The sequence below is a fragment of the Lepisosteus platostomus genome, chromosome 5 (assembly GCF_059453375.1).
Source record: "Lepisosteus platostomus isolate fLepPlt1 chromosome 5, fLepPlt1.hap1, whole genome shotgun sequence".
NCBI classification, from domain to species: domain Eukaryota; kingdom Metazoa; phylum Chordata; class Actinopteri; order Semionotiformes; family Lepisosteidae; genus Lepisosteus; species Lepisosteus platostomus.
Window position 1 is genome coordinate 44,469,078 of NC_142615.1, and position 24,400 is coordinate 44,493,477.

General features: G+C 46.8%; 1 long non-coding RNA gene and 3 other non-coding genes across 4 annotated transcripts; 1 reads left to right on the forward strand and 3 right to left on the reverse strand.

Moving 5' to 3' along the window:
- Positions 1-2,737, reverse strand: LOC148666982 (uncharacterized). Its single transcript, XR_015937065.1, has 2 exons — positions 2,555-2,737; positions 1-2,149 (listed from the first exon to the last, which is right to left on the reverse strand). It is a non-coding gene; the product is annotated as an uncharacterized LOC148666982 (long non-coding RNA).
- A 7,431-nt stretch (positions 2,738-10,168) lies between these two features.
- On the reverse strand, positions 10,169-10,240 carry trnav-uac (transfer RNA valine (anticodon UAC)). Its single transcript has one exon. It is a non-coding gene; the product is annotated as a tRNA-Val (tRNA).
- A 9,897-nt stretch (positions 10,241-20,137) lies between these two features.
- trnav-aac (transfer RNA valine (anticodon AAC)) lies at positions 20,138-20,210 on the forward strand. The gene has a single exon. It is a non-coding gene; the product is annotated as a tRNA-Val (tRNA).
- A 1,387-nt stretch (positions 20,211-21,597) lies between these two features.
- Positions 21,598-21,762, reverse strand: LOC148666985 (U1 spliceosomal RNA). The gene has a single exon (XR_015937935.1). It is a non-coding gene; the product is annotated as a U1 spliceosomal RNA (small nuclear RNA).
- Positions 21,763-24,400: the final 2,638 nt, after the last annotated feature.

The window sequence follows — 24,400 nt, forward strand, 5'->3', positions numbered from 1 at the left end:
TTGCTATGCACGACTTTCGTTTTTTTTTTATTGCAACAGCAAAAATTTATACCGTACAAACAAGAGTACATATAACATATAACACCAATAACACCGTCAGGGGCTACATACTGTAATACAATTGCACTTGACCAAAAAAAAGACTAAACAAGGTAAAAAAAAGATAAGGTCCACACAACTCTCACATTCTTACATTTAGAAATACTGTATTGTAGATAACGCCCTCATGCCTATTTTAAACTTTTCAAACATGTGTCTCAGACCATTTCATTTAATCAATATAAGAAAGTGTAGTATTAATGATTTAAAAGGAACATACTTCAAGGAACTTCTTGAAGGAGACATACTGTATATATCTGTGCATACTCAGGGTTATAGTGCTACTTAATCACGCTGGCATGTATGGAATAAATAGTGGATTATAGTGACCATGCAGCTTGGTGTCGGTCACCAGAGTAATTAAACATAGCAGTAATTGCCTTTGCTCCTAACAAGGCTGTCAAGAAAGGATCGAGGCTGTCAGGGTTGTATAAATCTTGAATATACCTGCTCAATATCTGGAACTGCAGTCGACTTTCATGAGCGTAAGACATCATCCAAACTAGGTACTGTGTAATCATCGTGGTCGTAGCTCCTCTGTCATCCAATGGAAGCACAAGGCACCCGCGTTCAAGTCTTTTGTGAGATCATGTGCATGCATCCAGGATGGATAGTGGTGTACCCTGCTAGTCCAATAAGGGACACACACACACGGAAGAATATGCAGACTCCACCCCGACAGCACTCTGGGTCTGGAATTGAACCCGGGGCCTCTGCAGTACGAGGCAGCCAAGCAAAACCACTGAGCCACAGAGCTGTCCCCCAGGTACTCCATATATATCAAATAAGGAGTCTCAGAGGCTCCTTAACACAATTCTAGCTCCTTAACCTGAAGCACTGGACAATAATGAGACAGGCCAATTTCTATAAAATAAAATAAAAAGCAAACTCGGACTAAATCTCTTCCTACAAAGTGGATGTCCAAAAGCAAACAGAGTTTTAAAAAATGCATCTAGGACTACAACACCATGCTTTGACACCCCCAGGGTGGTAGAAACATTCACCACATAATTACTCTGTAATCAGACTTCCTGCGGTTTCAATGTGAAATATACATCTTTCAGCTCAAACGTGTTCTTGCTCTGTGGTGTTGTCATTGGAAGCTTATTAATATTCGTGTCCAGCATTCATGTTCCATGCGCCTGAAGTGTGTTGCCATCTTAAACAGCTTAATAATAAAAATTAATAATAATCCCTTACATTTATATAGTGCTTTTCTGGACACTCCACTCAAAGCACTTTACAGGTTAATGGGGATCCCCTCCAGCCCCACCTGGATGATGCTCCAGTCCGCTCAGCACACAGCAGCTCTCAGTGGGAAGGAGAGCAGAGGGATGAAGCCAGTTCAGAGATGGGGATAATTAGGAGGCTGTGACTGGTAAAGACCAGGGGGGGATTAGACCAGGACACTGGGGAAACACCCCTACTCTTTTCGAGAAACACCCTGGGATTGTTGATGACCACAGAGAGTCAGGACCTCGGTTTTACGTCTCATCCGAAGGACGGCGCCTGTTTACAGTCTAGTGTCCCCATCACTATACTGGGGCATTAGGACCCACACAGACTGCAGGGTGAGCGCCCCCTGCTGGCCACACTAACACCTCTCCCAGCAGTACCTCAGCTTTCCCAGGAGGTCTCCCATCCAAGTACTGACCAGTTGCGAGTTGCAGGGTGATATGGCTACTGGCTATCCAGCCTGCGTACTTCAAAAATCTTAAAATCTTTTTTAAAAATCTGCGGCCGGCAGAGGAATCCTACTCCTTTGGGCCCCTGAGCAAGGCCCTTAACCCCAACTGCTCCAGGGGTGCTGTACAATGGCTGACCCTGCACTTTGACCCCCAGCTTCTCTCCCTGTCTGTGTGTCTCATGGAGAGCAAGCTGGGGTCTGTGAAAAGACTTTGTGAAGACAGTGGTAAAAATGGCACACAGCACAGCTTCTTCTGGTGCAAGATGACTACAGCCCCTGCTGCCATCACACACAGAAGTGCCAGAATCACCCTGACATGCAGTCTGGAATCCAGGTGGATAGAGTTCAGACATGCGGCATAATCTGCTATAGAGACAAGAAAAGTTTCAGACGTTACCTGCTGCATAACAAAAATAATGTGACTCTGTTATCACCCTAGTGTGTGATACAGTATAATACACACTGATCTGCTCCAGACTCACCTGTGTGTGATACAGTATAATACACACTGATCTGCTCCAGACTCACCCCAGTGTGTGATACAGTATAATACACACTGATCTGCTCCAGACTCACCCGTGTGTGATATAGTATAATACACACTGATCTGCTCCTGTATCACCCCTGTATGTGATACAGTATAATACACAATGATCTGCTCCAGACTCACCCCTGTATGTGATACAGTATAATACACACTGATCTGCTCCACTCTCACCCCCGTGTGTGATATAGTATAACACACACTGATCTGCTCCAGACACTTACCCCAGCTCAGCGTGACGCTGTGGTTGGAGCTGTGATGAGTGACAGTACAGCTGTATTCCTCGATCTTACTCTCTCAGATCTCCACACTCTTCCTCAGCTGTCTCCATTGGGTCTGAGCCCACTGGACCACACGTCCTCTCCCTCGGTCTCTCCAGGCCTGAACAAACTGACCTCTATGACTCTAGGACTGAAGCCCCGGTGACCAGACAGGACAGGGAACAGCTCTGTGTGTCTCCCAGATGCTCGGAAGAGACAAACACCTGAGGAGAGACTGAGAGGGAGACCGGAAGCAATGTTAACACACTGAGAATTAGTGTGGACACTGTGCAAGGTGAGGCGACATCGCTGCACAGACAAAATATTGTGTGGCTCCTTTCTGCAAACCTTTACAACCAAAACATGTCAGTATTAGACAATTATACAAATCAAACACATTTTCTCTTTGTCTGTTCCTCAGGCTAAGAAAGGAGATCACAGTAGAACTGGAGCACTGCAGACACGTCCTATTCACACAGGATCACACAAGCTTCACATTCACACAGACACAGACACACACTCACACACGAGCCAATTTCCCATAAGCCAATTTACCCACCAGCAAGTGGGAGGAAACCCACACAAACATGAGGTGAACATGCAAACTCCACACAGACAGCACCCCAGAAACTGCACTGTGCCACCCACTCCTCTGCACATGGGGGAACTTCTTGTGTAGAGCTTCTAGGTGCATTTGTCTCATATTGTATCTGATATCTCTCTGTCTCACCTTTGTGTGGTTTTTGTGTTTCTTTCTGTACTGCAGGAATCTCTTCAGTGTTTCCATACAGTCAGTCTCCAGGAAGAATCTGGTATACTGGTTTTTAATCTTGTTCTGGTTCCAGTCCCTTTGAGTGCCCTCTGCCTCCAGGGAACTTGCTCTCCAGGTCATGTTGTCCACCTCAAAGGACAGGAAGTCTTGTCCATTGAAGCTGTAGTGATCCAACAGAGCCACACTCCCATCATCCTCCAGTCTACAGCCTTGCCACCTCTGGAGCGCATCTGGAGAGAGAGACCGAGGACACTGACACAGACAGAGAGACCAGGGACAGTGACACACACAGAGAGACCAAGGACAGTGACACACACACAAAGAGACCGGGGACAGTGACATCCATTTTCTAACAGCTGTATCCAGTCCAGGGTCACAGGGGGGAGCTGGAGTCTATCCCAGCAAGCAACAGGCACAAGGCAGGGTTCACCCTGGACAGGGCACCAGTCCATCACAGGACACACACACACCCTGGACGGGGCACCAGTCCATCACAGGACACACACATATACACACACACCAAGAAGTCAATTAACCCCCCAGCCTGTCTCTGGACTGGGAGGAAACTGGAGCACCAGGAGGAAACCCCCACAAACACAGTTCAGAACTCCACACAGACAGCACCCCAGGTTCTGAACTGATCCCAGGGCAGGAATAACAACCACTGAGCCTCCCCCAGACATCTATACCTTTTATTTGTACGGAAAGTATTATATATAGAGACATGTAAATATCACTTCTCGAACCTGTTGTTTCCAGCTTCCTGTAAAGTCGTGTGGAAAGTTATTTATTTCTGATACGAAGTAGGAGTGAAACTCCGAAGTAATGAAGACAGAAGTCGGTTCAACGACAAAAGGAGTCAGGCGCCTCTGAAGTCCGCCTACGCGTCAGAAACTGGTGCGCGTTTATGCCCTGGGCCGTTGTCATTGTTTTATTCGGTTATGCAGTTTAAAATATTTTTAAGTTAAAGAGAGCTCTCTACTTCCGTCTCTGAACAGGTTTACGATGATGATACACGCGTTTCCTTGTTCTCTGACTGGCCATGCGGCGGCCATGTGACGAGGAAACGGGAGAGAGCAGGACGAAAATGAAAGAGAGAGAGAGACGGTGGAAATGTGACAGTTAAAATAAACTGCCAGAAGAGAATAACCGTCTCCGTCCCGTCCCTCTCCCTGCAGGCGGAGTGTTTAGTCACCGCCGACCTCTCGTACCCTACAGCAGTTAGTGAACAGGGCACTAGGTACTACTGAGCTTCCGTCCGGACTAAGCCCGGAGAGGACGGCGGTTCACTCACCCGTGGGGCAGCCCGGACCCGGATTCCCGTCTCGGGTTTGACAGCCCGTCTCCTGCGGAGCCGGAGCGGACTGGCGACGCGTACACCGGCCAGGCAGCAGTTTAATCGGAGGTTGTAATCGTGGGGGGGGGGGGGGGGAATTTAACCTTACGAGAGTTTCTTCTGTTACATTTTTTTTTTCTGTTAGGGAAATTCATATTACAGGATAATGTAAATTTACTATGTAAGGCGTTTAAAGGTCGAGGAGAGGTTGGGAAAGCCCCTGAAACCCAGCGCTGGAAACGTTGTCCGTCTCCACTAGGTATAGAATGCGCTCTTTACACGTCATTCACAGGCGTCACGTTACTCGGGCAACGGAGGTACGCTTATCCTCGGTGGGCAAGTTGATGTAATTCAGTAAAGCTGGAAAAGATACTCAGACACGTTAATTTATCACCTGCATATATTAACAAAGTTATTTTAGATGGACTTGCAGAACTATACTGTAGCTGCGTCGGCATGCGTAGGCTGCAAAGGAACAAGTAAAAGGTTATTCCATGCCTTCTTCAGTTGTTAGAAAGACAGGGCAGTATGCAAAGATAATTTTCTTTTTATCTTTGCTTACTGCAGTTTATCTTTGATGACAACATCAAAGACATTAAGGAATTCTTACAGCTAACAGCTCCACATCAACTTCCTTTTATAACTAACCTCATCAGATCTCTCAACTCCCAACTCTTCCAGTTTCTCACTTCAGAGAACGATAAAAAACTCAATCATCCTCTACAGAGAAAAACCATCAACACCCCTACCACCTCCACCAATCCTAACCTTGTTGTTACTGTACCCTCTGACCTTTCCCTTTCACCCCTTTGCATCCTCAGCTAACATATTTTAATATTACAACACAATTACAATAGATTGTACAGTATTTACAGTTTAAAATTAAGGTAAATATGTCAAAATATCAAAATCCAACTGCACAGTGCTAACAAAACAATGCTTGTCAAGTTCTCAAACAAATCTGCATTGTATTTTTAAAATATTTCAGCAGAGGATGTGACGGGAGTATAAATGACGATTCGACGATCATTTTTCTTGGGTGAATATGGTTTTCTGGGGAGTTGCGATGTTGGGCATTATTGGACATTTTTGACACGTGTTGAACAATCGCATTTCCTACAAATATTAAAATGGCTGTGATTTAGCTGAGAAATCCAATCGACCGATGCGAAAACAATGTTTACATCGCAAAAGAAACCCATCCCTGGGTGGACTTGAACCACCAACCTTTTGGATAACAGCCGAACACGCTAACCGATTGTGCCACAGAGACTGACTGGTGGAGTATTTTCTCGAATCAAAAAAAAAATATCTTACCGTTCTTTTTGCCAGCCGGTAATATTTCTTCTGCACTGATAACCAAAAACTGAATTTCATGTTTCGCAAGCTGTGTGAATTTAATCAAAAACAAGTTTTCCAGAAAGGAAATGAACACATGCATTTAACGAAGTCAAGCCCTTTGTGATTGCCCAAAATGGTACGTTCTGTACTACAAGATAAGAAGAAATACACAGCTGGGATTTGAGCATAGGTTCTTTTGTTTAATTGAGAAGCGCTTTAACCAACTAAGCTACGGTGACGGGATGACTGTCACCTTTTACAGCTACTTGGACACACTGCTCTGAGACATCTGCGTTCAGAAAGTGTTGAACCTGCTCTCAGAGCAAATTGCCTCTTTTACATACAGTAGCAGCCCCGACACTAAGAAACGAAGAGAAATGGCTTTTATTGGGCATTTTTCATGTCCAATGCGTTTGACATTTCCCAAGGGCGACAGAGTTCTTTTGCAACACTATTTCTTCTTCTTTTTTCTTTCTGTACGCTTTGATAAAAAACGAGAAATCATGCAAGGGAAAAATGTCTTTTTTTCATAGAGAAAACGTGTACCAGGAAATGTTGTGTTGAGAAGAAGTGATTTAACATGATACGTGACCTAATTTATCGGAGCGAATGCTCACCCAGCAAGGTCTGGAGAAGTTGGAGAGTCTGGTGGATGTGATAATTATACGGTGTTGTGGAAGAAAACAGTCTTTCTTTGAATTCTCAATCAATTGGAATTTCAGTGCGGAACATAAAGCCTTTGTCTGATTTAAAGAGATTATATTTTAAAACTCATAAAAAATCAGAAAACACACGTTTCTCACTTTGAAATTTTAGACGGGGCGGTATATTACTAGTAGCAACGCTGAGCACACTATTGGGGAATTCAGGTTATGTGAAATACCAGCAGTTTAATAAATAACGCATCTGATGTTGGATCATAAGATTGTAGGTTTGACTTCTACCTGGCTCATGTAAATTTTATTCAAGCTCCTCAGTAATAGATGTCTATTATGTAATGAACCGCACCTGAAAGCAAACATTGGGTCTGTTTCCTTTGTTTTCCAGCATGAAATAGCAAATCGTTACAAAAAGTACCTGCTAATGTCCAATAGCGTTTTTTTTTTTCAAATTACATTTTCAGGCTTCAGACACTTTTTAATAAAACAAAAGTGTCCAGAAACACCCTAACTTTCAGGTTTGCTTGAACCTGTATTAAAAGAAATTATTTGAAACTTCCGGGATTCCATTCTCTGATGTAGCTGTCTCTAAAGACGGATGTGATGTTTCGCAGATGTGAACTGTGCCTTCTCTCTTGTGTTCAAGGGTATTCGCTGTGGGAGATCCTAACTGTATGTCCAGTAGGGCTCTATTTTGTTTAGATTATCTATGTGGTGTACAGATAGAACTCAACTACATGGTGTGAATTCCGTGTTCAGGACGAGCAGAACCTGAAAAACTAAAAGCAGACCTCGACATAATTTGAACACACAGCCTTCTGATGTGGAGTCAGACATGCTACCTTTGTGCCACAAGGTCACAGCTCTCAGCTGTTTTGAATTCCCCAAAGGAGACAAATCAGCTTCACAAAAAATTCTCCTGTGAAGAGCGCCGCTCTTCCGAAGAGAGTCTCTTCATCTCAGATTATATTTTATTCTTCCTGCGCAGCTCTTGTGCAGGTGTTGTTCTTGATAACAGATCCAGGAACACTGACTGTTTTTCTATTTTTTTTTAATTAAGTACCCCATGGTGCAACGGTAGCACGTCTGACTCTAAATCCCGAAGTTAATTTTCAAAGTATATCGGAGTCAACTGATACTGATCAGGTTCTGCTGCTGCTGAACCCGCAGTCTTCACCTTAAAGTTTAATTCCCCAAGCCTTATATGTCCATCCCTTCTCGTCAAAACTCATATTTTCACAGGGTACCCTTCAGAAATCGCAGTATAGAATGAAAAACTCCAGTAGATCTCGGCCGCTGTTGGTGATTTTCCTTTAAAAATAAATGAATCTCTGGAAATTTTACGGAGTGTATTACTTTCACTGAGACCGAGGAGTGTTAAGATGTACATGAGTCTTTGTGGCTCGGTTGTTAACCAAAAGGGTGGTTTTATGTTTCACACTAAATTGAGATCTTGAAACCAAAATAGTTAGAAATATGGAACACAACCGTTGTTCCCCAAGAAGGAAAGCTGTTTTGTACTGACGTCACTCCTTTTTATGTAACCCAGATTGTGAAGACAACTCTGCCCTATCAAAGGAAAATGTTACACAAAAGTTGGAAAGCACACTCTGAACCCATCTGTATATTTGATTCCCGTGATCCGTTCAAAGCTGCTTAGTACTTTGCAAGCAAATCAAATCATTTCAGGGAAGAAACTCAGTTTAATGAACTACTTTTGTATTTTCACTCATTGATTTTGATCTTTGTATTCTCTTCGCATTCTCAGCAATAATATTTCAAAATTACAGTTCGGATTTATTGGAAAACTTCACAAGCATTATGAGATTAGGACTGTACAATTGTTTTTTAATATCTTGGTATATTTACCTTCATTTTAATATAGATATAACCATAAATGTTGTTAAGCATATTGTACTTTTGTCGTACTTTTTAAAACATTTTAGCTGAGGACACACGGCGACTATTATACAGTACCTTGTGATACATGCAAGACATCTGTAAACGAAGATGTAATTACAATAAAATTGGCAATTCACAGAAAACCACAATTTGTATAATATTATTCCTCTAAATCAATGATCAATTGAAGGATTTGAAGAAACTATCAAAGAAACAGCAGCAATAGCAGATGATTTTGGTTTTGAACCCATCTTTACACCTCAATAATCCATTTGTCCTCGAAAAAAGAAAAGACAGGGATATTTTGAGTCTCATAATTATCCTCTTCTTGATCCAAAAAAAGCGTTTATTGCTTCTGTACTTTTTTGGATTTTCTTACGAAGATCTCACGAAGTATTGCCAGGATCTATATTTTGTGTTCGGTAGCGATAACACTGCTGATATTGATTGAGTAAAAATCTGTGATGTATTGACAGCTTTATCTGAAGCGAGAAATCCTCGAACACCGCTTATGAAGTGTTGGGATTCATACCAAGAAATACCTTTTGTTTTCCCACCCAAAATGCTACTATTGCATTACACATTATGCAAACATTACCAGTTTTAGTAGCTTCTGGGCGCGATTTTCCAAAACTGAAACTAATTACAAATTATTTAAGATGAACCATGTCCAAAAATTGTAAATCAGGACTAATATAATATCAAGTGAAATTACTACAGAAGAAAAGGTTTAACTGAAATATGAATAAGACTATGCAAGCCTACAAAATAGAATAATTCAATTTATATAACTTATTCTTTTCTTATTTGAGAAATGGGCTCACATACCGGAAGACACTAACGTTTCTCTTCGTTAGAATATGTGAATAACAGTTTAACCCCAAATGTCTGTAATTGTGATTCTGTTAAAATTCAAAAAAGCATCTATCAATAGTAAGAAATTATTAAGAAAGGAAGAAATTGTGTTATTTCATAAACTGTAAGACATGAAGACATTTACAGGTTATATCCTTTGCTTTGTCTTTTAACACAAGCGTTCAGGATCCAAGCCCATGTTCGGATGGTTGTGTTTCTCTTGTAATCATCAAATGTCATTGTTTTGTCCGTCAGTTCTTTCTCAAGTTGTACCATGGATATTTTATACCATCAACACTTTTCATGCTCTTTTGCATTTTCCTTCACATACGGAAAAAAACTCAAGGCGTTCTTGTCACTGTGCTACACAGTACAGGACACGCAGTGAGGAATTCGCGCAGCTTTCAGCTCAGTGCGGAATCCAGAGGGAGGACTCGCTCGGTGAATGATCTCTCAGGAAATCCCGGGTGAGGTTTTTCTGCAACAGCCACGACAAGTGTGAAGACGTTCTCTGGATTTCCTGAATGTGACTTTAAATTAGTTCACATTCTTTGGTAGTTAACAGAACTAAATGCTTTGGAGGTACATCTAAAACTGCAGAGAACACTGTAGCACTTCGAGTTTAATTGTGTAAACCTGGCTCTCTATGAACACGAGCAAAGAGTTCTCACTCGACAGAAGACTGCAATGTGAGCACAGTAACATAAAGCACTTGAAGATGCTAGGGATTGAACCTGGGACCTCATACATGTAAGACAAGCGCTCTACCACTAAGCTACACCCCCGACATAGAGAACTTTCGAAGATGTGCAGGTGCTCACAGACCACAATCAATCTTTTGCATCTTTTAAGTGCTCTTGATTAAACTATGCATAGAAAAACAGCAGTACTGATGATTTTCATGGACTGATGCACACTTGTTCTGTACAACTCCAGTGATAAAACCTTGTCTGTAAATATTGTAGAACGTAAAAGGGTGAAACAACGCTCCAACCACAGGAATGGTAACAGAAAGGATCATTTTCTTATTTAATACCTCCTTTTGAGATGCCTTGTCAACACACACAGACGTTAGAGCTGAACAAATATTTTGTACACAAGACGGCAGTGCGATATTAAAATTCCTGTCTTCTTGATGGATTCAGACTGGTAGCCAGAGGACGCCGGGACAACGCCCATTGGACAACTGCTGGAACAGAGGCTGCAACAGAGCTTGTCAGCTGGTTTGGTGTTCGTGCCGGGAGATTCCAAATCCATACACAGTGGATAAGTAAACCCCATGTTCTACATTCTGTCTCGAGAATTCAGTTGTACCTCAAAAAAAGTTGTTATCAATTTAATTCATGAGTAATGTATTTACTTCCGAGTTTAGAGTAACAGTGGGTAATAACACTGATTAGCGATTTGGTAACCGAACGATATATATTGACATATATTCTCTGTTGTGTATCTTTGTGTTTGCATCTCTTCGAGATTATATACCTTGTATATTGATAACCCTCACAGTAAGGTCTGCCGCTCGTATCCAGGCAGACTAGTATATGTTTGGTGCACAATTTATGTTAATAAATGTATCTCGTGTATTGAACCCGTGTGTGTGCGTTGTTAGTTGTTCTGACGATTGATTTTCTAAAAGCCACAACGAACAACCTCGTGATTACTGCTACAATTAATAATTGTCTCAGTAAACCCATCAAACCTCTACACTTGTATAGTATAATTTATTATCTGTACCTGCAAATCCCCAATATTACTGCTGTCTCCTGAGAAACACAAGTGTAGAGTCAAATCATATGAAATAATACAACAAATCTATTCAATTAACACCCAGATGTGACAGAACACTTTTAAGACTTATACCCCTTTAAATAAGTATTTCCTTAATTTCAGTTCTCTTCCCTCCATGGGATACCTGAAAATTCACTATAGCATAATAAAGGCTGTGCATGCATTACCTGTAATACAGCTACTAATAAAGATAACATTAAAGTTGATTATTAAGAAATCACACTTTTATTAATAAAATATGTTTTGATAAAAGAAGTCTTAATAGAACCTAGGTAAATCCCTGTAGTAGTCTAACAACTACAAAAAAGAAAAAAAAACAGAACAACTTCAAAACAAAGAGAAAAAGAACATTAAAAACAAATCTTGGTAACAACAAAAACACAGAAAAGTGAGTGCTTTTTCAAGTCTTCGGTACTCCATCGTGCTCCTCTCATTTCAGTAGACCTCTCTCATATATTTGTGTATAGGTCTGCTGGAGGTCCATTGCTGATGGTAATTTAAGTAGGGAGCTGTGTCAGCATGTGTGGACTGCATAGGAACAAGTAAAATTTTATTTCATGCAGAAAAGAGAAGCAAACAACGTTTGAGCTTTGGAGCCTTCTTCAGGTCTGACAAGGAACAAACCTTTACTTGTTCCTTTGATGTTAATTTAGACCTGATCTCCAGCAAATACTTAACAGGACCTAAACTGGTCAGTTAGTTTAAATAGTTGAAGATATAGGCCACACTGCTCCAGGTGAGGCTTGAACTCAATCTCAGCATGAGTTCGATCGCACCACTGGAGCTGCAGAAGTCTTTTTTTACACAGACTAATGCAATTGCAATTTGTCACGAAACAAACGAGAACTGCAGCTGTACACTTGAGACAGGACGCTACTGTATTTTTTTTGTTTAACACTCCAGTCGAACAAGCCGACATGTCACTATTGCTAAATCGTTACAAAAGACGCCAACTAATGACCAGTTTTATTTTTAACAGAACTTTACTGAAAGTTAAACTTATAAAACTACCTGAGCAAATAAATACAACAATTATTGTTCCTCTGACCTTCTCAGTATTTCTTTTTTTAAATTAATACATTTATTTATCCATGGTGTGCCTTGTGCTTACTTTTCAGAACTCTCTCTCCTGTGTCAGTAGGAGCTTACATTTCAAATTAAGTTCTTTAATCAGTTCCAATATCTTCCTTTCAAAGTAGGGAAGAGCAAGCTGGCATGTTGTTTTGCCTGTGGTTATTCTTTATGACTATATCTTCTGACACCTGTGCACAATCCTACAACATTACAAGAGAAGCACTATAACAGGAGTCATAAAAATGCAAGAAGCCACTTTGAACAATCTTTCGGAATTGTAAAACAACTAACGCTTTGCTTGGCTGTCATTTGGTTTGTATACCAGTCCATCAAGAGCCAGCACCATCATCATCAGGTCATGTGCAGTCCTACACAACCTTGCGATTGACTGGGATGAGCTACCTTTTCCATCTCCATGGCATGCAGCACACTCTGGCTGTTTCAACACAGTCATTATTGGACCACAGTGCACTGTCTCTTCTGTCCTGTGGCTATCATAATCACTTTTAAGAAGCCAAGTTTTTTTTCTTTAACATGTGCTTGGGTGCCACCCATTTCCTTATTATCCCTGCTTTCCAGCGGCTGACCCTACCTGTGTAAATAATGTCCTAGTAGTTCTAGTGCCCTGTGTAGTCTTGTAAAAGTGTGTATAGTGTGTTGTTAGGTAATTACCACCCTAAAGATGTGTACGTGTTCTGTCAGTCTCCTCATGTGCATGTATATCCTGTGTTTGGTTTTGTGGTTGTTAAAGAATAAAGCTATTGCTTGGTTTGTTAATCGCGTCTCCACTGGTCCTTTGTTCTGAGAAGAACCTCTAAATGCTACATTGGTGTCAGAAGCGGGCAGGATGGACAAATCTTGGCAGACATTAGCTGATTCTGTCAAGTGCTGTCTGACTCTAAAAGAGACAGAACCCATCGGCAGCGCACATAGGGAGCCTGAGCAACTCCTGGGTGTGACTGGTGGCCACAGCCCTTACCAGGGCTATCCAGTAGTGGTCCTGCCGGAAGAATTGGGGCGACTGCCCGCTACTCCCGCCCAGTGGATGCCCCAAAGAGAAGATACCCTCCCTGCTGGAGCTGACCAGCGATTCCCACACCCATCAGTGCGGGTGCAACCCGGTCGCTACGACGGGGAAGCGCCTTGGGAAACCTACAAGGCGCAGTTCCAGCTCGCGGCCTGGACGAATGGCTGGTGCCGGGCAGAGATGGAAGGAGTGGCCTGCCAGGTGCTCCTGGACGTCCCGGAGGAGGACAGAGGCGAATACACGGCGCTGGCGGCGGCTCTCCAGCTGCGTTTCGGTGTGGAGGAGGCGCCGGACTTGATGCGGGAGAGGCTGGCCCTGCGGCGGCGCCGACCAGGAGAGCGACTGGGCCCGGTTGCCGCTGATGTCGCGTTCCTCGCCCGCCGAGGATACCACACTTTCCCCCGGGAGGCGCAGCGGGAGATGGCTCTCCAGGCCTTTCTCAAGGCCCTCTCACACGAGGAGCTGCGGCACCAAGTGCATCGCTGGAGCAGGCCTTGGCTGAGGCCGTGTTCAGGGTGGCTGGAAGCGCCAGCAGACACTGCTGGCTGACCGAGGCGGCGACGGAGGAGTCCAGCGAGGGGGAAGAGGAGCCAGACCTTGCAGCGACCCCTGCGGAACAGCCCCACACGCTGCTTTGCGACCGCTGCAGGAAGAGGGAACTCTGAGCCCGGTTCTGCCGGGCACCCGAACCTCGCACTCCTCGATCGGCGTCGGGAAACGGGAACGGGGCGACTCAGCGTGGGGAAGGCCGCCCCTCGAACACCTCAACCCCCGCTCCGGAGAGCGCTGTTAAGACCGGCGCCCCTCACGCCACCGTGGGGCGAGTCGGCTGTAGCCGGGGCCTGTACCTCCACTGCCGAATCGAGGACCAACCCTGCCTGGCCCTACTCGACGCCGGTTCATCGGTAACCTTACTCCAGCCGGGCGTCCTCCCCGACACCGAGGGCACCAACCCCCCAGGATGGGAGGCCTCCGGCCTGCGGCTAAGGACCGTGACGGGACAGCTCGCCGCAGTGCGGGGGAAACGGGTGCTTGCCTTCCGTCTAGGTGCAGCGACGGTGTGCCACCCCTGCTACCTTGCACCCATCCAGGAGGACTGCATTCTGGGGCTGGACGTACTGCAGCGAGTGGGGGCCAGTTTGGACTTGAGCCGGCAGGAGTTGGTGTGGCAGGGGGAGCGACTTCACCTGGTGGAGGGCAGGCCCGGCGAAGGCCGAGGGACGCGGGCTTGCCGGAGCTGGGAGAAAAAGAGGCAGTGGCGGCGGCGGCGGCGGCAGTCGCCGGGGCAGACCAGGCCTGTGAGCCGGGGAGCGAGCGTGCTGGATCCTGCTCCCGAGTCAGCCGGGGGGCCAGACAAGGCGGCGGCGGCGGGAGCCGAGCGTTGCATGGAAGCGAGGCGCGCCGTTGAGGATCTACCAGCAGAGCTGCGAGGGCCTCGATCAGGACCAGCGGCAGCGGCTCCAGGCGCTACTCGCCCAGAACGAGGATCTCTTTGCGGCGATAGATGAGGACTGCACCCGCACTGCCCTGGTCCAACACGAGATCAACACCGGCGACGCTCGGCCCATCCGCATCCCACCGGGACGCATGGTTCACGCCAAGCGGACCGCCGCCGAGGAAAAGATCCGGGAGATGGCCGCAGCGGGGCTGATTGAGCCCTCCGCGAGCCCGTGGTCGGCGCCAGCTGTACTGGTAAAAAAAAAAGACGGCTCGTGGAGGTTCTGCGTCAACTACCGCAAGCTGAACAAGGTCACCCGGAAAGATTCCTACCCCCTGCCGAGGATAGATGACGCCCTAGACTACATCACCGGGTCGACCTGGTTCAGCTCCCTGGACCTCCGCTGCGGCTACTGGCAGGTACCGCTTGCTCCCGATGCTCGCCCGAAGACAGCCTTTTCTATCGGCCAGGGCCTCTGGCAGTTTACTGTCATTCCTTTTGGCCTGTGCAATGCCCCGGCGACGTTCGAGAGGCTGATGGAGAGGGTGCTGGCATCTGTCCCGCGGAACCAGTGTGTGCTGTATCTGGACGATCTGCTGGTTCATGCCCGGGGCTTCGACCAGGCCTTGACGAACCTCCAGGCGGTGCTGGACTGCATCCGCCGTGCTGGCCTGAGGCTCAACCCCTCACCGACAAGGGCCGCCGTTTCGACTGGGACTCGGGCTGTGAGACGGCCTTCGGCCGGTTGCGTGAAGCTCTGGTGGGGGCCCCCGTGCTGGCCTACCCCGACCCGCGGTTGCCGTATGTTCTCGATACCGACGCGAGTGACTCGGGGGTGGGCGCGGTGTTGGCGCAGGAGGGGCCGGATGGGGAGCGCGTAGTGGCCTACTATAGTCGGGCTTTGACTAGGGCTGAACGGAACTACTGCGTGACCCGTCGCGAGCTGCTGGCGGTGATGGCGGTGGTCCACCACTTCAGGCCGTACCTGTTCGGGACCCGGTTCCGGCTGAGGACCGACCATGCGTCCCTCACCTGGCTGCTCCACTAAAAGGAGCCGGAGGGGCAGATGGCGCGATGGATAGAGATCCTGCAGGAGTACGACTTCACTGTCGTGCACCGTGCGGGGTCTCGCCATCTCAATGCCGACGCTCTCTCGCGGCGCCCCTGCGAGGCCGCGGACTGCCATCACTGCGCCCGGCGGGAGCAGCGTGAGGTGGCTGTCCGCACCGTGGCGGGGGTGGGCACCGCGGCCACGGCCCGGGAGGGGCCGCTGGGGGTGGGCCTGCCATACCTGGCGCGGCGTCAGGCAGCTGATCCTCCGCTCCGCTGGAGGGCAGCTGGAGTGCGGCCTACGCGAGAGGAGCTCGCCCCGCACCCAAAGTCCGTCAAGGCCCTCTGCGCCCTGTGGGAGGCCTTGGAGGTAAAGGATGGGGTGCTGCACCGGGGGTGGCGGGTACCCTCCAGTGGTGAGGTACGGTGGCAGCTGGTGGTGCCTCGGTCGCTCCGCGGGGCGGTGCACGGCCAGCCGGGCATGGGGCACTTCGGCGGTAAGAAAACCCTGCAGCGTCTCCGAGGCCATTTTTATTGGGGTCTTTGCCACTGGGACGTGCAGAGGTACTGCCAAACGTGTGCGGTGTGCGTGGCGCAGAAGGGTCCCCCCGAGCACTCTCGGGCCCCCCTCCAACAACACCAGGTGGGGGCTCCTATGGAGCGGGTGGGGGTGGATGTTTTGGGCCCGTTTCCGCGCACCGAGGCTGGGAACCGCTACGTCTTGGTGGCCATGGATTATTTTACGAAGTGGCCGGAGGCCTACGCCCTCCCGGACCAGAGTGCCCCCACGGTGGCCGATGCACTGCTGGAGGGGATATTTGCCAGGCTGGGGGTGCCGGAGGAGTTACACAGTGACCAGGGGCGTAACTTCGAGGTCTTCGCCAGAGTGTGCCAGCGCCTGGGGATCACTAAGACGCGGACCACACCGCTGCATCCCCAGAGCGACGGGTTGGTGGAGCGGTTTAATCGGACGCTCGCCACCCAGCTGGCCACCCTGGTGTCCCGGCACCAACGGGACTGGGACTGCCACCTCCCCCTTGCGCTCTGGGCGTACAGGACCGCGGTCCAGGAATCCACCGGGTGCACCCCGGCCTCGCTCATGCTGGGCCGGGAAATGCGAACCCTGGTGGACCTGGTCTTCGGCCCGCCGCCCGGAGACGGGTCGGCACCGTCGGCTGGACCGGACTACGAGTGGGACCTGCGGCAGCGGATGCAGCAGGTGCACAGCTTTGCACGGACCCACCTGACACAGGCGGGGGTCCGGCAGAAGCGGCACTACGACCTGCGCTGCAGGGGGCCTGCCTTCCAGCCCGGGGACTCGGTTTGGGTGTACAACCCGCGCCGCTGCAAAGGCCTCAGCCCTAAGCTGGCGCCGTCGTGGGAGGGTCCCGCTGAGGTACTCGGGGTGGTGGGTGAAGTCTGCTACCGTGTCCGGTTGCGAACACGGGGGAGAGTGGTGGTCCTGCACCGAGACCGCCTGGCCCCCTACCGGGCCCGGGAGGAGGAGCCGTGTGGGGAGGCTCTACAGGAGCAGCCGGGGCTGGAGCCGGACGATAGTGGGGCGTCCGTGGGTCGCCAGCCGTCACTGCGGCGCAGGGTTCCACAGCAGTTAGCCCAGTACGAGTACAGCCTGAGGGGGGTGTTCGACGTCGGCGAGACGCCAGACGCCAGACGCCAGACGCCAGACGCTTCAGGTGGGGGCAGTGTAATGCCCTCGCCTGGTGGTGAGGAGAAAGTGCCCCTAGGCGCTCGTAGTACCGCTGGGCATGCTGGGAGTGGTAGCCGGGGAGAGTCTGAGGGTCAGCACGATGACCAGCGGCTGACCCTACCTGTGTAAATAATGTCCTAGTAGTTCTAGTGCCCTGTGTAGTCTTGTAAAAGTATAGTGTGTTGTTAGGTAATTACCACCCTAACTATGTGTACTTGTTCCCTCAGTCTCCTCATGTGTGTGTATATCCTGTGTTTGGTTTTGTGTTAATGCTTGTTTGTTAATCGCGTCTTCACTCGTCCTTTGTTCTGAAAAGAACCTGCAAATGCTACAGTATTTATTTTATAAACACCAGTATTGACACTTTGATCAGTATATTTATTATTAGTAGCCAGTCTTATAAATTTACAATTTAGATTAAGTCTGGTAACAGTTATACAGTTAATTTAAATCATCAGACCACTAATGGAACTGAGAGCTGGGTGGAAATAAAACCAGGATACACATTTTAACCTCCAGGATCAGGAGTCTGATCCTCCTGGCTTCTTTACTCTGAAGATTTGTGTAAAACTCTTAAAAGCGCTTATTTCAGGGACTCGTGCTTGTCCTCTACTGCTCCACATGGGTACGCTTTGTAACGCAATAATCTGCGATGTAAACTTTTTTTTCTGTTTAATGAATTTTATTCCTAGGTTTGTCGCTCTCCTTCTCCAACTGTGATGATTCGCTTCTCTTCACAGTCCGGTGTGTTTTTTTTGGGGGGGGAGATTTTATATCTGTAAGAAAAGCCCCCCGGGCTCCGGACAGGAGTCTCCTCCAGCTCTGCTTTGTCAGAAAGAGCGCTGTGACGTCACAGACACCAGCCAGAGTGCTGGGATCAGAGAGCGAGACCGCGGGAGATGCGCGGAGGGAACGGAGGAGAATTATTGATCACTTATGTATCGACAACCAATTTATTCAGCTGAAGGACCATAGAATAATCGATTAACTTCACTGATTGGTGAGTACTGATTCTTTTCTTGACCCTGTTTAAATATCTAGAAAACAGTCAATAAAGACTGTATCGATCAATTACCATAGTGCGTTTAGTGTTAATAATGTTCAATCCGAAATTAAACAATGATTATTCATATTATTATTTAGGTAACTCTATCCTAGAGCTAGAAAATTATATTCCAAGTTGATAAATGTATGTAAGTAACAGTTTAAATACATTTTTCCAGTGTTTATAAATCATAAGTATGGTAACCACGGCAACAGCCGGCACGTCACTGTATGTGTCTAGGTGTCTCGCATTCGTCACAGAGAGTGTATGTGACGTCACGGGCAGCAACTAATACTACTACTAGTGTATTCATTTTAACATTAGTGAGAGTACAACTGGTAGTTTTAATGGTAGTGTTCATAACAAAGTGTGAGTATTAATAACAAAGCGCTTGTTTGTTAATCGCGTCTCCACTCGTCCTTTGTTCTGAAAAGAACCTGTAAATGCTACAATATTCTTTACTCAGCAGCTTATTAAAAACAGCTCCTGTGATGTTCAAACCGATTTTTTACACAGAACACTGACACAGCTTTGCGTTCTGAATCTCTTTTTCTCGTGCGTTTATTTAATGTGGCACAATGCACTGGGATAAGGGTATTCTGTTCACAAACCAATAGCATTTAAACCACAGCCCAGGTTCGATCTGTCTCCCAGAATCACCAGGGCGCACACACACACACACAACCGTGCCGTTGAAGTGCTCTGCTTCATTTCTAAGGGCAACTCAACATTCACTCCTACCCCGAGTGCAGAAAAGACAGCGTCCGCAGCAACAACAGCTCAGGTCTCTGCACAGGAGCTAAGCTGCCCCCATCTCCTCTGCTCTGCGGTTCCTGCGGAGTGGATTCCTGCCTGGAGCCGTGTTTGCAGGCGGCGGCTCCCCGCGCCCTGTCTGTGCGTCGTGTCCAAGAGCTCCTGGGAGGAAGAGAGAGCCCTCACACTCGGGGGCTTTTCCACGGTCTGTGTGAGGAGGGGCGGGTGTGTCCAGTAGCTTATCGAGCGGAAGCCTGGGGCAGCGGAGAGCTGTGATCGTGCAGACCTTGAGGTGTCACCTCTTTGTCTGCTTTCCCGCCCCCCCTCCGCCCAAGCTCTGCTCCAAAGTAGCCCGGCAACCCCTCACACCTGCACGTGTCACAACCTAAGGTGTGGTCATGAGACACCCATGGGGTGTCGTTCTGTTCTTGCTAATTGTTTCCTGCCCGTCGCAGGCAGGAGTCCATGCGAGGAAGATGCGCTGGACAGAGCTCAGAGGGCGCACCTGGGTGGCTTTCCTTCAGAGTGACGTTCCTGCAACACTCTCCCGCTACTCTTGGTGCGCTCATGCCGCAACACAGGAAGGCTGGAGCAGGTGGCTGTGGGCTCTGCGCACCGCCAAAATAGCTCAGTTGGGAGAGCGTTAGACTGAAGATCTAAAGGTCCCTGGTTTGATCCCGGGTTTTGGTATTTTGTTTCATCGCGCCCTTTGTTCCTCTCTCCAGCGCACCCTGCCTAAAGTGACGCGTCCCTTTCTCAGCCCGAAATGCAAGCAAGACACCAGCAGCGGTCCCTGCAGGTTTCCATAGTGTAGCGGCTATCACGTTCGCCTAACACGCGAAAGGTCCCTGGTTCGAGACCGGGTGGAAGCAGACTCGTTTTGCACGCTCCTGTACTTCACAGAGGTCTTGAACGACCGGTCATTTGTTCCCAATGTATTTCCGGTGCCTTCGTGCACTCTTGTACCAAACGCACGTTCCTTCTGTACGTGGAGCCGATCATTTGCAATTGGGCTGTGCCGACAGACCAGGACGAGCTCTGTCGGCTCAAAAGCAGCGCAGGACCTGCAAGAACAACAGAAAGATTAGCATCCAGCGGGGGCCTCTTAGTGAGCCCAAGATCTCATCAAGAATCGGCTCCAGCAACAGGGCTGGGTGCATTGTTCCATTCTCCGACCACTCTCGGTGTAAACAAGTCCCTCCTGGTCTCTGCTTGAAATGCACTTTCCTGCGTTTGCTTTGGTGTAACTGGCTTCCCCTGCATGGGCGAATGTGAAGAAGATCCTTAGTAAGTCATTGAAGAAAACCAAGAAGAGGTCGGAGTGGCCTCTGTCGTTCATCAACGATCCAGTCAGGCAGTACTCCTCCTATTCTGCCAGTATGTGGATTCGAACCGGGGTTGTTGCGGCCACAACACAAATTCTGAGCACTATACGATCACAGCGAGTTACCGAGACATACACAGCCAGTAGGAAAGGATGTACTCTCTTTGTGTGACACTAGTCGGAAAAGTCCTGACGCTGCATTTCAACTGAGCCCTAGTATACATCAACCCTTCGACACTCTGAGTGCCAACTCTCTTGTGTGTTTTCTCCATCAAGCAGGTCATGAAGGCAGCAATTACAGTTTGCTTACATGACGCACGCACAACATGGCTGTATGCTCCCATATGGTCTAGCGGTTACGATACCTGATCTTCACCCAGGTGGCCTGGTTTCAGCTCCTTGTATGAGAACGTGTCAGTTTTGCCTCCTGCTTTCCAAAGATCAGCACCATGTTTTATGCCTCCCCCGAATATCGAAGCTGCCTCTAAATCTGCAAATGAAGATGAGTCAATAAACCACTTGTTTTTCGTATAACTATACATATATTCATTTAATACTGATTTCATTCATTGAGCACGGATACAATAGAGGTACAGCTATTCACTGTTTGACATGTCTGCACTGGTACAGAACCTAGCAATCAGAAAACGGGTGAAACTGTCTTGAGAATTAGCATACAGTACCGAGGCCCCCATGACCAAATAAAGGCTAACCTCGATAATCAGCCTAAATAATGCAGACAACAGCAAAACGACTGACTTTGAAAAGGGAATGAATGTCCGGAAGGAGTAGTGTAACCAGCTTGAAATGCTTCTCCGGACCTCTAACTAAAAGAAACCGGGAACCAGCAGTGGCATCGACTCCTTTCGAACTGGGATCCTATCGCAGCTCATGGTGTCCTAACTCTCCCGTATCTGATATTTGACCAAGCACATCAGGAGAGAGCGCGAACGCAGTCCCCCACTACCAGAAATTATGCAGTCGAGATTCCCACATTTGGGGAATTCGCAGGGGTCAGCACAGCCGGAGTGCAATGGCCGAGCCTCGCCCTGGGTGAATCGATTTTTTAAGAACTTTATTTTCTTTTCACAAAAAAATACAGGACATCACAAATTAGAAAGCTTTACATTAATATACATACTTAAAACAGTATATATAATCCCATCTCATTACATTTTGACACGGTACCAGTTATATAGCAACAATTTATTTTTTTCTGGTGCAAATCACATTCTTTACTTAAACATGATAATGTTTTTCACAGTTTCTTGAGATATTGACCTATGCTCTCAATTTCCCACAGATTTTCTGCTTCCTCCCTCCCTTCTCTCCACAGATCTCTGAGGTAATAGTTCTCTCGGGTGATGAACAGGGCCAGGCTACCTGCTGCCTTGACTGGGACCTCGATGCCTTTGAACAGCCCCATGTTCCTCACTCTCCACAGGGCGTCTTTCCCACTGTTCACCACGGCCCAGATCCTGTCAAACATGCCAGGAGGAAGTTTGACAGGAGAGATGCCGTTGTAGCGGCAATGCTTGTTAATAAGACAGAATTAGGCCGTGGTATTCTGTCCTAAATGAGGCCCCATCTCACCCTCCATCTTTGTGGTGCAGCCACAGAGAAAGTATTCATGCAGGTTGATTTAAGATGTTTTCTTTTGATAATGGACAGCTCCCAGATGGGGATGCACTTAGCTTAGCCTGGCTATCATGATCAATGGTCATCCATTGGTGCCTATCTGTCTAGGGAGTGCCGAATGGACATCTGGACTGCATTCCTAAGTGTCAAGAGTAAGTGACTCATATCTCACCTTGACCAACCAATCAGGGACTGGCAGGGCGTGGTAATACCACGTGGGTCTCTAATGCCCGCCAAACTCTCAACCAATCAGCACACATCTATGTCTTGGTCAAAAAGGGAGCGCAAGCTCAGATCGGGGCTCTCCTTGGCCATTTTCGCGCATCCTCAGAGACAATCACGTGACAACTGCTGTTGTCTGCAAAGGGACTTGGACTTTGTTCTAAGCGCGAGGCCGAGGATCCCATACGTACTCAGAATTCTACCAACGTGAATGATCCGCTTGATCAACGGCAGCCTACAGTTGGACCCTCATCGACAACCTGAATAGCTTATTCAGAAGCAGCGCTGGACCAGGAACGAACCAGCTTCTTCCCAGGCAAAAGAGTGACTTGGTGTTCGTGCCGGGAGATTCCAAATCCATACACAGTGGATAAGTAAACCCCATGTTCTACATTGTGTCTCGAGAATTCAATTGTACCTCAACACAAGTTGTTATCAATTTAATTCATGAGTAATGTATTTACTTCCGAGTTTAGAGTAACAGTGGGTAATAACACTGATTAGCGATTTGGTAACCGAACGATATATATTGACATATATTCTCTGTTGTGTATCTCTTTGTGTTGGCATCTCTTCGAGATTATATACCTTGTATATTGATAACCCTCACAGTAAGGTCTGCCGCTCGTATCCAGGCAGACTAGTATATGTTTGGTGCACAATTTATATGAATAAATGTATCTCGTGTATTGAACCCGTGTGTGTGCGTTGTTAGTTGTTCTGACGATTGATTTTCTAAAAGCCACAACGAACAACCTCGTGATTACTGCTACAATTAATAATTGTCTCAGTAAACCCATCAAACCTCTACAACCACGATACACCACCATAAACTATATTAATTTAGGAACATAAACATATAGTGTAAACTGTATATGGCTGGTATTGGTAGTTTAAAGAAAAAATACACACCAGTATTCCACTTTCTTCCTAAACATTTTAAGCATCAAAGTCTTACATGTAGTAAGATTTTACCAGGTTTCGGAAACGTTTTTACATGCTCCTTCTGACCATCTTAACTTTATATACTTTGTGAAAAGTCATAAGATATTCACATTTTCTGTGAATGTGCTCGTTATCGGAGTAAACAAAAGCATACTTTTAGAATTTGATTAATAGGGAATATAATATGGAATCACGTACCTAAAGAAATTAATAACGATATAATTATTTTTATGTACTGTAGCTCAAATAGTAGTATAATACACTTTCTATGGATACATGTGCTTCTACGCAATGCAGAAGCACATCCACAAGTAACATTACCTAGCTAAGAGAGGACATTGGCTAGCCATTATGATAAATACAGTGGAAAAAAGCAATTGGGAAAATAAGACCTGCTGATCTGTTATACATACCAGGAAGAGAACAGAATATGATTTTTTTCTGTTCGAAACGTGTGTTGTCTTTATGAAATTCATGTATTTTAAACGTTTAATTAAGAAGAAAAAAACTTACAGAAAGATACTAAGCTGATCACGAGATAGAAAGATCACCCGTTTTTCGCGCATAAAAAGTGGCTATTAACTGGGTAAACTGTTATTAACTGGAGTCAACTGGGTGAAAACACATAATATGAACATGAAACAAAACAACAAATAAAAATAAGATACAATCTACAGACATTAAAACCGGTGTCATGGAAATATAACTATCAAGGAAGCCACAAGAGAGAGTTCTCACCTGAGTAAGGTCTTTATTTCAATATTGGGAGCAACCAGAGACTCAATTTGTTACAAGCAGTACAGGGTTTTCATAAGACGTTGCGCTGTAAAAAAGCTCAGCGCTTTGTCCATTCTAAAACTTCCACTTTCCCTAAGAGAAAACAGATTACATCAAAAAGCGAAAGAAGAAGCACTAGATATGTTATTCAAAGCT